This window comes from Canis aureus, chromosome X, assembly GCF_053574225.1.
Source record: "Canis aureus isolate CA01 chromosome X, VMU_Caureus_v.1.0, whole genome shotgun sequence".
Classification (NCBI taxonomy): domain Eukaryota; kingdom Metazoa; phylum Chordata; class Mammalia; order Carnivora; family Canidae; genus Canis; species Canis aureus.
This window is the reverse complement of record NC_135649.1, coordinates 1,965,795-1,979,035: the sequence shown is the minus strand read 5'-3', so window position 1 is coordinate 1,979,035 and position 13,241 is coordinate 1,965,795. Positions and strand designations below refer to the sequence as shown.

Below are 13,241 nucleotides of genomic sequence, written 5' to 3'. Positions count from 1 at the left end.
GAACTGGGAAACGATGTATCAGAAGGTGTGATGGCTGATGAGGAGGTTGGGAGAGGCAAGGAGAAACTGGCGAACTGCAGTATGCTGGCCAGCGAAGTCAGGGGGCTCTATTCAGCTGTGTGGCAGGTGATAACTGAATTTCATCAGTGTTAAGGCTTCAACAACAGAATATGACAAAGCATGAAATTGGTGAAGCTGTCAAGGTGGCATGCCTGGGGATTACGACGACTCCCCATGCCATTCACATAGGGAAGGAGATGAGCGAGGATACGAGGGAGGTCTGGGCCAGGGAGCAGATGGAACCTTCACTGGCATCTGAGTGCCTCCAAGGACAAAAAAGGCTTATTGAAGCTGGGTATGGAGGCACTCAGCTGGATGCAAAGAAGGAGCTCTGCTTTTGCAGATGATAGAAACGATCAGGGCTACATTTTCGGGCACCAGCAGCAGCTACTGTAAAAGTTGTCTGACTTTAAGAAAGAACAAAAAGTTGTGGCTAGGCTTCAGAGTATGTGCATCTTCAAAAAGTCATTTTTAAAGGAGCAAAATTGTAAGCACTTTCACCTTTTTAAAAAGTGTTACATTGGGATCCCTGGGTGGCGCAGTGGTTTGGCGCCTGCCTTTGGCCCAGGGCGCGATCCTGGAGACCCGGGATCGAATCCCACATCGGGCTCCCAGTGCATGGAGCCTGCTTCTCCCTCTGCCTGTGTCTCTGCCTCTCTCTCTCTCTCTCTCTGTGTGGCTATCATAAATAAATAAAAAAATAAAATAAAAAAATAAAAAGTGTTACACCCAACGTGGGGCTTGAACTCACAACCCCAAGATCAAGAGTCACATGTTCTACCCACTAAGCCAGCCAGGCACTCCAGCACTTTCACTTAAACAGACAAAAAAAGATTTTACTGATTTGAGACACGGAGAGAGCACAGAGTGGGGAGGGACAGAGGGAGAAGGAGAAGCAGACTCCCCACCGAGTTGGGATCCTGAAATGGGGCTTGATCCCAGGACCCTGAGATTGTGACCTGAGCTGAAGGCAGATGCTTAACCCACTGAGCCACACAGGTGCCCTGCACTTTCACTTTTTAATGTTTTACTTCCACATCTACTCATGGCCCAAAGTACAGGAGTAGGAGAACAGACTTAAAGGAACTCTTGATTTTACCTACACAAACTTTCCAGTGAATAAGGTTGTTCTGTTACAGTTCCCAAACTGTGGCAGCCAGACACCCAGGAGTTACAGGGGTGCTGTATAAAGACCACTCCGGGACAGCCTCGGTGGTGCAGCAGTTTAACGCCACCTGCAACCCAGGGTGTGATCCTGGAGTCCCGGGATTGAGTCCCACATTGGGCTCCCTGCACGGAGCCTGCCTTTCCCTCTGCCTGTGTCTCTGCCTCTCTCTCTGTGTCTCTCATGAATGAATAAAGACTTTTTTTTAATCTTTAAAAATGTTTTTAAAAAGACCACTCAGGCAAGATAAATAGCTCATTAAGTCTACCATGAGCTCTGTTAGCTAAAATACTGTGGTCATGCTACACAAAATAGAACTGAATGGCTGGCTACTGTCCCTCTGCTTATAGCCTGGATTCCACTGAAAACTGTTCTGTGGGGGACTCCTGGCCTTCCCTAGGACCTTCTACCCTGGTGATGGACAGGTGGGTTCAATGGTAGCCACAAAAAGGTACATACATGTCTTAAACCTGGACCGCTGAATGTGACCTTATCTGGGAAAAGGGTCTTTGCTGATGTGGTGAAGTGAAAGATCTCAAAATGAGCTCCTCCTGGATTAGGGTGAGAAGCCAAGTGCAGATAGAAGCACCAGATGCGGGCAGCCCGGGTGGCTCAGCAGTTTAGCGCTGCCTTCAGCCCAGGGCCTGATCCTGGAGACCCGGGATCAAGTCCCACATCGGGCTCCTTGTATGGAGCCTGCTTCTCCCTCTGCCTGTGTCTCTGCCTCTCTGCCTCTCTCTCTCTCTCTCCCCCATGAATAAATAAAATCTTAAAAAAAAGAAGCATCAGATGCAGTGATGTGACCATTAGCCAAGGAACATCCAGGACTGCCAGGTAGCTGCCAGCCACTGGAAGAGCAGGAAGGATCCTCTACTAACTAGAGCCTCCTGAAAGAGTGGGGCCCTGTGACACCTGAATTTTGGACCTCTGGCCTCCAGCACTATACAAGTTCTAATTCTCAACAGACTAGTGAACCTTAAACCAAGGATCCATATGACTTCTACCCTCCCCACCCTTACCAAAGAGGAAGTTCCCACCTAAAGCCCACCCTCCATGCAAGGACTCTGCTCTTCTAGGGCTCTGTCTCCCCCACTGCCCCCCACATAAACATGCTCTCATAGCCACCCTTCTGAAAAAGACCCTCTGTAACACCATTGACCTCGACCCTACACTCATTTCTCTGGTCCTCATCATGGCACAACTTCTCAAAAAGAGTTGTATATACCTGGTCTCTACTCTCTCACCTCCCACTCACTCCAATCTGGCTTCTGTCCCTATCGCCTCTGATGAAGTTCACCACATTACAGCTAGGTCCTTGCTAAAAATCCTTCACTAGACAAAGACCAAATATATACATGTATTTGCTACCTAGCCCTTCAAATCTTGAAGAAACAAAGTACAGATGTATAAAGAGGAAGAAACCTCCAACAGAGATGATACCACAAGGAGACTTCTGAACGGATATATTTCACAAATTTCTAGATGCTAGAAGTAGGAGGAATATGTTGACTAATGGAACAGTGCACAATGTACTACAAAGGAAATGGGAGCCCGTGTGCCAGTGAGAACCCAAAAGAGGCTCTTAGAGCAGCGCAGACCAGGGACAAGCAGTGCGCCTCAAACTTCCATGGATCACTTGGGTGAGCATCATATTGTCATTGAGAAGGTTGCAGCAGGGCAGTTCCAGAAAGCTCCAAAGTGAGGCTAATGATACTGGGGCTGGTCGGTGGAGCACCCTTTGAGTGGCTAGGTGCCACTTTCTGGTATTCAAGAAACCAAGGGGTCTTTTCTAAATCTATGGCTGGAACTTTCCTTTCCTCCCTGCAAAGCTCCTGGTGGACAGCAGCCCAGGTGAAGCCCACTTCTATCTGGCCTCTGAGGGTCCATGGCAGAAAGGCTGACTCCTGTCTGCTTACCTTGCAAATGCAACTCTGGTTAACCTGTTCTGTCCCGAACAGAACTCCTAATTCCAAATCCCTCTTAGGTGAGAGACCCCACAGGAAATGGGACTCCACCAGAGCAGAGGCAGTGCGCCAACTACCCAGGCTTCTTGTCCCCAACCTGAATGGCTCTCCAGGGCCAGGGGAAGAGATCCAGCAACATGGAAGAGGGACCAATTCTGTCCCTAGAGGAAATATAATATTCTGGGAAAAATTCTAGAAGACAATATAGCTATAAAACCATAACAGAAGTGTTCACAAACAAGAAAGAAACAAACAATACAAGGGTTCAGAGATTAAAAATGGATTAGCTACAAATACATAACAACAGTGTGGCATTGTTTACAATAGGAAAAGGCTGAAAAGGATCCATATGTCCATCCACAGAGAGCTGCTCAGCTAAAGCACAGTTCATCTATACAACGGAGTCTATGTAGCAGGAATACGAAGAATGAGGAAGGGAAAACTCCATATTGCCATAAAAGAGGAGGGAATGGACACTGACAGGGAATGATCTCCAGGACAGACCAAGTGGAAACAAACTAAAAACAAAATGTGAAGCAGTATATCCATCATGCTAACTTCCTGAGTAAGGAAGAAGGAGAAATAAGAATACAGGTCTATTGGCTTATCTTTGTAAGAGGAAACACTTAGAAGGATGAGCAAAAAACTAATAAAGTGATCACCTACAAGGGAATCAAGGGGGTAGAAACAGAAATGCGGCTTCTGAGTATTTCTTTTCAAGATTTTATTTATTTATCTGAGAGAGAGAGCGAGCATGAGCAGAGGGAGGGGCAGAGGAGGAGGGAGAAGCAGATTCCCCACTGAGTGGGAGCCCAACGTAGGACTCGATCCCAGGACCCGGTGATCATGACCTGAGCAAAAGGTGGACACTTAACTGACGGAGCCACCCAGGTGGCCTTGCGTATATATTTCTTATATGGGTTGGCTTAAAAAAATTCAAGTCTGTTATACTAGATTCAACAGACATCAACTTGCATTTTAATGTTGCTTACATATACATAAAATGTGGGCACATAAGCCATTAATATAAAGAACCATTATTACAATTGTAACTTGTTATTCTATGATCACAACTAAACAAGATTCAGTGAAGTAGCAATTCCCCATATTAAATTAGGCTTGACTTTTGAACCATTAAATACTTTACATATTCTAAAAATAGAGGAAAAAAGTAAACAATGCTGAAAACAAATAAACCTGGCTGTATATCAAATCAATAATAAAACCACACAGGAAAGAACTGTTCCAAGTGACTTTCCTCCAACATATTATAAAGAAAAATTCAAACATACAGAAAAATTGAGTAAACCACACAAAGAACACCCACATACTCAATCACCTAGATTTTGCCATTGTTGACATCATTCATTTATCCAGCAATCCATCTTATTTTCTTTTTTATTTTTAAAGATTTTATTCATTTATTCATGAGAGACAGAGAGACAGAGAGAGAGGCAGAGACACAGGCAGAGGGAGAACCAGGCTCCATGCAGGGAGCCAGACGTGGGACTCAATCCCGGGTCCCCAGGATCACACCCTGGGCTGAAGGCAGCGCTAAACCGCTGAGCCCCCCAGCGATCCCCTCCATCTTATTTTCAATGCATTTCAAAGTTTGCGCACAAGTATACCCAAATACTTTGGCACACATACCATTAACTAGAGTTGAGAACTCATTTTCGGTTTTTTAGATAAAATTTACAACCAGTGAAATGACAAATCTTTCATGTGTATCATTTGATGAGCTCTGTCAAGTGCATGCATCTGTAGAAGCCAAACCTCTATTAAGATAGAAAACATCACTATGACCACAGAAAGTTCCCTGCTACCATTTCTCATTCAGTCATACTCAACATTCTCATCAATATTTGCTATTGTCAATTTTCAATTTTGGCCATTCTGGTGGATGTGTAGTAGTATTTCATTGTGGTTTTAATTTGCATTTCTCTGATGGATAGTGTTAAGCACTTTCTCATGGTCATCATTCATATGCCCTCCTTTGTGAAGTATCTATTAAAAATTTTCCTCTATTATTGAACCGTAGGAGTTCTTTATATAGTCTAAATACAAGTACTTTGTCAAATATATGATTTTCTATTTTCTCTATTACTTGTCTCAACTATTTTCTCAGTGATTTGTCTTTTCAATTTAACGGTATTCTTTAAAGAGCAAAAAATTTTAATTTTAATGTTGAAGTTTCCTAACCCCGGTACCTAAGAATGTGACCTTATTTGGAAATAGGGTCGTTGCAGATCTGTTTAGTTAAGATGAGGTCATCCTGGAATAGGGTGGGCCCCTAATCCACTAAGACTGGTGTCCTTATTATAAGACAACTATGTGAAGACACAGACACATGAGGAAAACACCATGTGATGAGGAAGGCAGACACTGCAGTTATGCAGCTGCAAATCAAGAAACATCAAAGAGTGCCAGCATGCCACCAGAAACTAGCAAGATGCAAGGAAGGATTTCTCTACAGGTTTCAGAGGGTGCATGGCCTTGCTGACACCTTGAGTTTTAAGCCATCCTGTCTGTGGTATTTTGTTATAGCAGTTCTAGAAAACTAACATGGATAGGGTCAAGGTTCATTTTTGTCTGGTATAAACATTATTTGCTATGATTCAGAACCATCTGGTGGAAAGGTTGTCCTTTCTCCCACTGAACTGCTCTGGTGCCTGTGTTAAAAATAAAATGATCATTGGGGCATCTAGTGGCTCAATCAGTTAAGCATTCAACTCTTGATTTCAGCTCAGGTCATGATCTCGGGGATGTGAGATCAAACCTTGCATGAGGCTCTGCACCGGGCATGGAGCCTGCTTAAGATTCTTGCTCTCTGAGCAGCCTGGGTAGCTCAGTGGTTTAAGCGCCTACCTTAGGCCCAGGGTGTGGTCCTGGAGTCCCGGGATCGAGTCCCACATCAGGCTCCCTGCATGGAGCCTGCTTCTCCCTCTGCCTGGGTCTCTGCCCTCCTCCCCATCATGAATAAATAAATAAAATCTAAAAAAAAAAGATGCTTGCTCTCCCTCTCCAACCCCACCCCCTTTGTTCTCTCTCTCTCTCTAACAAAAAAAGGTCACAGAACTTTGGAAAATTTCTGGGCTCTTTATTTCTACTCCAGTGAACTATGTGTTTATGCTTTTGCAAGTATCAAGTAGTCATGATTACTGCAGATTTATAGGAAGTCAGAGCCAGGTAGGGTAAATGTTCCAATTTTGTTGTTTTCAAGATTGCTTTGAATGTTCTAGTACTTTGCATTTCTATATACATTTTAGAATCTGCTTGTCAATTTCTACAAAAAGACTATAGTTATTACTGGAATTATGTCTAATCTATAGGTCAAGATGGGGGAACTAACATACAGTCAACCACTCAATTCATGAACATGGTATTTAGGTCATTAATTTATTATATCCATGTTTTCGGTTTCAGTGTATAGACCATGTACATTTTCATTAAATTATTCCTAATGGTTCTGCATTATTATTTTCACCTTTCAATTAACTTTTGCATAATTGATCTTATGTCCTGAGACCTTGCTGAGTTCATTTTTTAGTTTTAGTTGCTTTTTCTCTCCTCTATAGGTTCTCAAATTTCCTACATTACCCCCAAAAAGAACAGTTTTATTTCCTTTTAACATTAATGCTATTTATCTTTTCTTGCCTTATCATACTGGCTAAAACATCTAGTACAATACTAAACATAAGTATTAAGTGTTGACACACTTTTGCTTTTTCTCTGATTTTAGGGGTAACATGTTCAATATTTTACTATTAAATACAGTGTATCTGTAGCTTTCATAAATGCATCATAACAAATGATCAAGTTCCCTTCCATTCCTAATCTGGTAAGTTTCTATTATGAAAGGGCATTGAATTTTGTCAAATGCTTTTTCTATGTTTATTGAGATAATTATGTTTTTATTCCTCTATTCTTTTTAAAAAGATTTATTGGGATGCCTGGGTGGCTCAGCAGTTTAGCGCCTGCCTTCGGCCCAGGGCGTGATCCTGGAGTCCAGGGATCGAGTCCCACATTGGGCTCCCTGCATGGACCCTGCTTCTCTGCCTATGTCTCTGCCTCTCTCTGTGTCTCTCATGAATAAATAAATAAAATCTTAAAAAATAAAATAAAAAGATTATTTATTTATTTGAGAACTTGTGTGCACATGCATGCACAAATGGTGGGGAGGGACAGAGGAGGGAGAGAAACAAGCAGACTCCATGCCCAGTGTGGAACTCAACACAGGACTTGATCTCATGACCCTGAGATCATGAGATGAAATCCAGATCAAATCAAGAGCTGACCAGTTAACCAACTGAGCCACCCAGGTGTCCCCTCCTTATTCTCTTAATATGGTGAACTACAGAGTGGCTTTTGAATGTTAAATCACATTTTTATTTCTGAGAAAAATATCACCTGGTTGTGATCCATTATCTTCTTATATATTAATTTGACTTACTAATATTTTATTAGGATTTTGACATTATGTTAAGGATGGATATTGGTCTATAATTTTCTTGTTAGGTAATCATTTTGTAAGATTTGGGATCAGGGTTATGGCAGAATCATAAACTATGAAGTGTTTCTCCTTAAATCTTCTAAAAGCTTATGTTTATGTAAGATTGGTGTTATTTCTTCAATGTTTGATAAGATTCACCAGTGAGACAAACCATGAGAGACTCCTAACTCTGGGAAATAAACCAAAAGTGGCATAAGGGGAAGTGGAGGGGGATAGGGTAACTGGGTGATGGGCATTATGGAGGGCACATGATGCGATGAGCACTGGGTGTTATACTATATGTTGGCAAATTGAATTTAAATTAAAAAAAAATAGGGATGCCTGGGTGGCTCAGCAGTTGGGCGTCTGCCTTCTGGCTCGGGGCTTGATCCTGGAGTCCCGGGGTCGAGTCCCACATCAGGCTCCATGCATGGAGGCTGCTTCTCCCTCTGCCTGTGTCTCTCTCTCTCTCTCTCTCTCTGTCTCTCATGAATAAATAAATAAAATCTTTGAAAAATAAAAAAATAAATTTAAAAAGCCAAAAAAAATTCAGCAGTGAAACCATTTAGGCTTAGAATTTTCTTTTTACTTTTTTTTGGGGGGAATCTTTTTTGAAGTAGGCTCCATCCCCTACATGGAGCTTGAATGCACAACCCCAAGATCAAGAGTCCCATGTTCTACCTACCAACTTAGCCAGCCAAGCACCCTGATAATGAATTAAATCTTTTTACTTGATAAATGGCTATTAAGTATTTTCTATTTCAAATTATGTCAGTTTTGACATGTCCTTTTCTTCAAGGAATTTGTCCATTTCATATGCCAACTTTAGCTTATAACATTCCCTTAGGATTCTTTTAATGTCTGAAGAAGTTTCAGCAACATTCCTTTTACGCTTGGTATAGGTAACTCACGAGCTTCTCTTTTCATCTTGATTTGCCTGGCCAGGGGATTATCTGTTGATATATTCAAAGATCCAACTTTTGGCTATGTTAATTATCTCTATGGCTGTTTCTACTTCATAAATTCCTGCTCTTACCTTTATCACTTCCTTCCCTCTATTTACTTTTCTTTTTCTTTTACTAGCTTCTTTTTTTTATTTTTAAGATTTATTTTTATTTATTTATGATAGACACACACACACACACACAGAGAGAGAGAGAGAAAGAGAGAGGCAGAGACACAAGCAGAGGGAGAAGCAGGCTCCATGCCGGGAGCCCGACGCGGGACTCGATCCCGGGACTCTAGGATTGCGCCCTGGGCCAAAGGCAGGCGCCAAACCGCTGAGCCACCCAGGGATCCCCTCTTTTACTAGCTTCTTAAAGTAGAATCTTCGATCACTAATTTTATACCTTTCTTCTTTTCTAGTAAATGCATTTAAGGTTATAAATTTCACGGAGTACTCCTTTAACTGCATCCTATCAATCTTAATGTTTTATTTTCATTATAATTCATTGTTACTTGAAATATTCTCTAATTTTTCTTTTGACTTCTTTGACCCATGGGCTGTTCAGAAATGTATTAATTTTTAAATAGTTGGGGTTTTTCTTCTAGATCTTGTTATAATTTAATCCCATTCTGATCAAAGAACATAAATCAAACTTCTGGAATTTACTGAGACTTGTGTTATCATCTAGCAAATGATATAGTATTGAACTGTATTATGTACATTTGAAAAGAATGTGTTCTGCAATTGTTGAGTGTTATTCCATAAATGTCGATTAAGTCAATGTGGCTGGTAATGTTCAGATCTGCATCCGGATTTTTGTCTAGTTCTAATAATTACTCAGTATTAAAATTTCCCAAGTATGATTACAAATTTATCTATTTCTCTCTTTAATTTTGCCAATTATTCTTCATGTACTTGGCAGCTTTATAACTAGTTTTATAACTAGGCATATACACATTTGTGATTGTCAATGCTTTCCTGATGAGCTGATCCTTTTCTCACTATGAAGTGTGTCTCTTTATCTCTGGTAATATCCTTTGTTTTGAAGTCTGCTTTTTTTGATATTAGTATTGCTACTCCAGCTTTCCTATGCTTACTGTTTGCACAGTATACCTTTCCCCATTCTTTTATTTTCAACCTAGCTGTGTCTTTATATTAAAACCACTTCTCTCACAGACAACATATAGTTGGGCCTTGATTTTAAGTAGGCTGCACTCCCAGCATAGAGCCCAACATGGGACTTGAACTCATGACCCTGAGATCAAGACCTGAACTGAGATCAAGAGTCAGATGCTTTTAACAGACTGAGCCACCCAGAGGTCCTGGGCCTTGATTTTTCAATTAGCAATAATCGCGCTTCAGATAAACCTCATTGGCTACAATACTGCCACTGCGCAAAGCTCTGGGCCTTGATTTTTTTTAAGATTTATTTATTTATTCACGATAGACATAGAGAGAGAGAGAGAGAGAGAGGCAGAGACAAAGGCAGAGAGAGAAGCAGGCTCCATGTCGGGAGCCCGACTCGGGACTCAATCCCGGGACTCCAGGATCGCGCCCTGGGCCAAAGGCAGGCGCCAAACCGCTGAGCCACCCAGGGATCCCCTGGGTCTTGATTTTTAATCCAGCTTACAATCTCTGCTGTTTTAACTGAAATGTCGAGTCTGTTTTCATCCAATGTAATTATCAATATGAGTGGATTTAGGACTACTGATTTGTGTTTTCATTATGAGCTATTTTCTTTTATGTACTTGAGCATCGTTACAACAGCTGCTTTAAAAATTTGTCTATGCTAATTCCAACACGGGTCATCTTGGAGTACGTTGCCATTGATTGCCTGTTCTCTTGAACAGGGAGGGGTAGGCAAAGTATGACCTGCAGGCCCAATCTGACCTACTATCTATAAATAAAATTCTACTGGAATGCAATCATGCCTATTCACTTATGTACTATCTATGGCTGCTTTCACACTATAACAGCAGAGTTGCATAGTTGTGACAGAGACTACATGGCCAGCAAAGCCTAAAATAGCTACTGTGTACAGAAAAAATTTGCTTACCCCTGGTTCCTGAGTAAGGATCACATTTTCCAATTTTTCAAATGTCCAGACATTGTGAATGATAGACTGACAGATTTTGGATTCTGTTATAGTCCAATAAACAGTACCAATTTATTTTAGCAGACAGTCAAATTGGTAGAATTCAAACTCCAAACTATCTTCCCCTATGGTGGGAGGCATCTGAAGTTCTGTTCATTTATTTTGCCATAGCTGGAATTTGGTCAAGTTTATATGAAAAATTTGGGCCCCCTGCCTGTGTCTATCTGCTTTCCAGGATTTCTGTCCTTGGTTTCCAGCTGCTGTTGTTGCTGTGAACTCTGTCCTGTGATTCTTCAATCACTGAGACTGCAGGTTAGTGGTAATATTGGTATTATAATTTTATAACTATTTTATGTATATTATTTGATAAAGCAAGTATGTTAAGAATCAACATCTTTGGGGCGCTTGTGTGGCTTAGCTGGTTAAGCACCCAACTCTTGGTTTAGGGTAAGATCATGATCTTGGGGTCCTGAGATCAGGTCCTGCATTGCCAGGTTCCCTTGCTCAGCAGGGTCTGCTTCCCCCCTCTCGACCTCTCCCCCAACTTGTACACTCTGTCTCTTTCTCTCAAATCTTTATTTTTTTAATTTTTTTTCTTTCTCTCAAATCTTCAAAAAAAATTTTTTTTCTGTTTATTAGAGACAGAGAGAGAGAGAGAGAGAGACAGACAGACAGACAGGCAGAGGGAGAAGCAGGCTCCATGCAGGGAGCCTAACATGGGACTCCATCCCAGGCCTCTAGGATCACGCCCTGGGCTGAAGGCAGCGCTAAACCGCTAAGCTACCAGGGCTGCCCTCAAATAAATAAATCTTAAAAAATGAATCAACATTTTCAGTGTAAGAAAAAGATATGAAAGAATAAAAGTTAAAGACAAGCCCTCAAATGTTAAATTTCCAATATTAGTTTAAAATCCTTTTCAGTATATTTTGTAGCTTTATCCACTGAGAGAACCTAGAGAGAATGTCACCCCTGTAAGAACGAGCACATCTAGCACCCAAATCTTGGCTACTAAATACCATTCTCCACTAAAAGGAATCAGAGCTCTTGGAACCAGTTCTGGGGCAGGAAAAGCACACATGGAAAAAGAACACATGCTTTCTTACTGTACCAGAAAGCAAAGAATCACTCAAAGATTCATTAATGAGAGTATGCCAAAGGACCCAGGTGCCAGCATGAAGGGGTTCTCATTGACCAAATCTGGAATAATTGGATAAAAAAATAGTGACTATAGCTGAATTGTAAAACATTCAATAAACAAAAATCCGTGAGTCCACAATGACATGAAAGAGAAGAGAAAACACAACAGCAGACAGTTTGCCACCATCTGAGGGTGACTATTACAGCAACTCCTTACTTTGGAATTTAGTAATTAATTTAGTAATTAAAGGCAAAGATTTAGTACTTATGGTATCTTTTTAGGAGGAAATACAGTTCTTCCTTACTTGATTGAGGGAAAGTTCTTTACAGAAGCATGCCAATATTAAATGTAGAAGAGGTGACAGAATCAGAAAATCCATCATTTTGTAATTCCCAGTGAAATAACAGATTAAAGCAAGAAAGGATCATCAATGAATGCTAAAATCATTGCGTGAATGGTTGTTGGGCCACAGAACCTCTGTACGGTGCCAAAGCATCATACCACACATTACTTATCAATTACAACAGGAAAATTGTGCAGCTGCATCTGGAGAGACCTGGTAGTCATCTGCTTCCTCAACCAAATGGTAAAACAGAACATCAGGAGCCACAGGATACCTATCCAGTGTGTGTCTCCTGATCTGATACTAACACTAAATAATCTTGCCCAATATGTTTACCTAAGCAAGCCCTCTAATCTAACCTTTCATTTATAATTAATTATAAGGGAGAAACAGGAAAAGAGACACATTTAGAATATGAGCCTTCTGTAAAACAACTGGGCAGGTTGATTCAAAAAGTCAATGTCACAGGTGGAATGGGTGGGGCTGTTTTTATTAAAAGAGAAAAAGGAGGGCAGCCCAGGTGGCTCAGTGGTTTAGTGCTGCCTTCAGCCCAGGGCCTGATCCTGGAGACCAGGGATCAAGTCCCACGTCGGGCTCCTTGCATGGAGACTGCTTCTCCCTCTGCCTGTGTCTCTGCCTCTCTCTCTCTCTCACTGTGTGCCTATCATAAATAAATAAAATTAAAAAAAAAAACATTTAAAAAAATAAAAGAGAAAAAAGAAACATACTCAAATGTAAGGTATAAATTTTAATCGCTTTCCAGTTTCCTCTTCCCAAACAGCGGTAAGAATCATTTGGGAGAAATTAGAATTTAGAATGACTGTCTGATGATAACATTAGAGAACTGTTAATGTTCTTAGATGTGCTCTGGGCATTGTGTTATATTGGAAAATGTCCTTATTTTCAGGAGATGTATGCTGAAGTACTTAGGGATGAAATGTCATGATATCTACAAATTCCTTGCAAATGGTCAGCAAAAAGATATAAAAATGCACATATCTAAACAGACCAAGCAAGTATGTCAAAATGTTAACAATT

General features: G+C 41.0%; 1 protein-coding gene and 1 pseudogene across 3 annotated transcripts in view; both read right to left on the bottom strand.

Moving 5' to 3' along the window:
- The window catches only part of MECP2 (methyl-CpG binding protein 2), a 63,086-nt gene that overhangs the window by 36,960 nt on the left and 12,885 nt on the right, over positions 1-13,241 (bottom strand). The window lies entirely within an intron of this gene.
- Positions 9,951-10,029, bottom strand: LOC144309353 (U4 spliceosomal RNA; annotated as a pseudogene).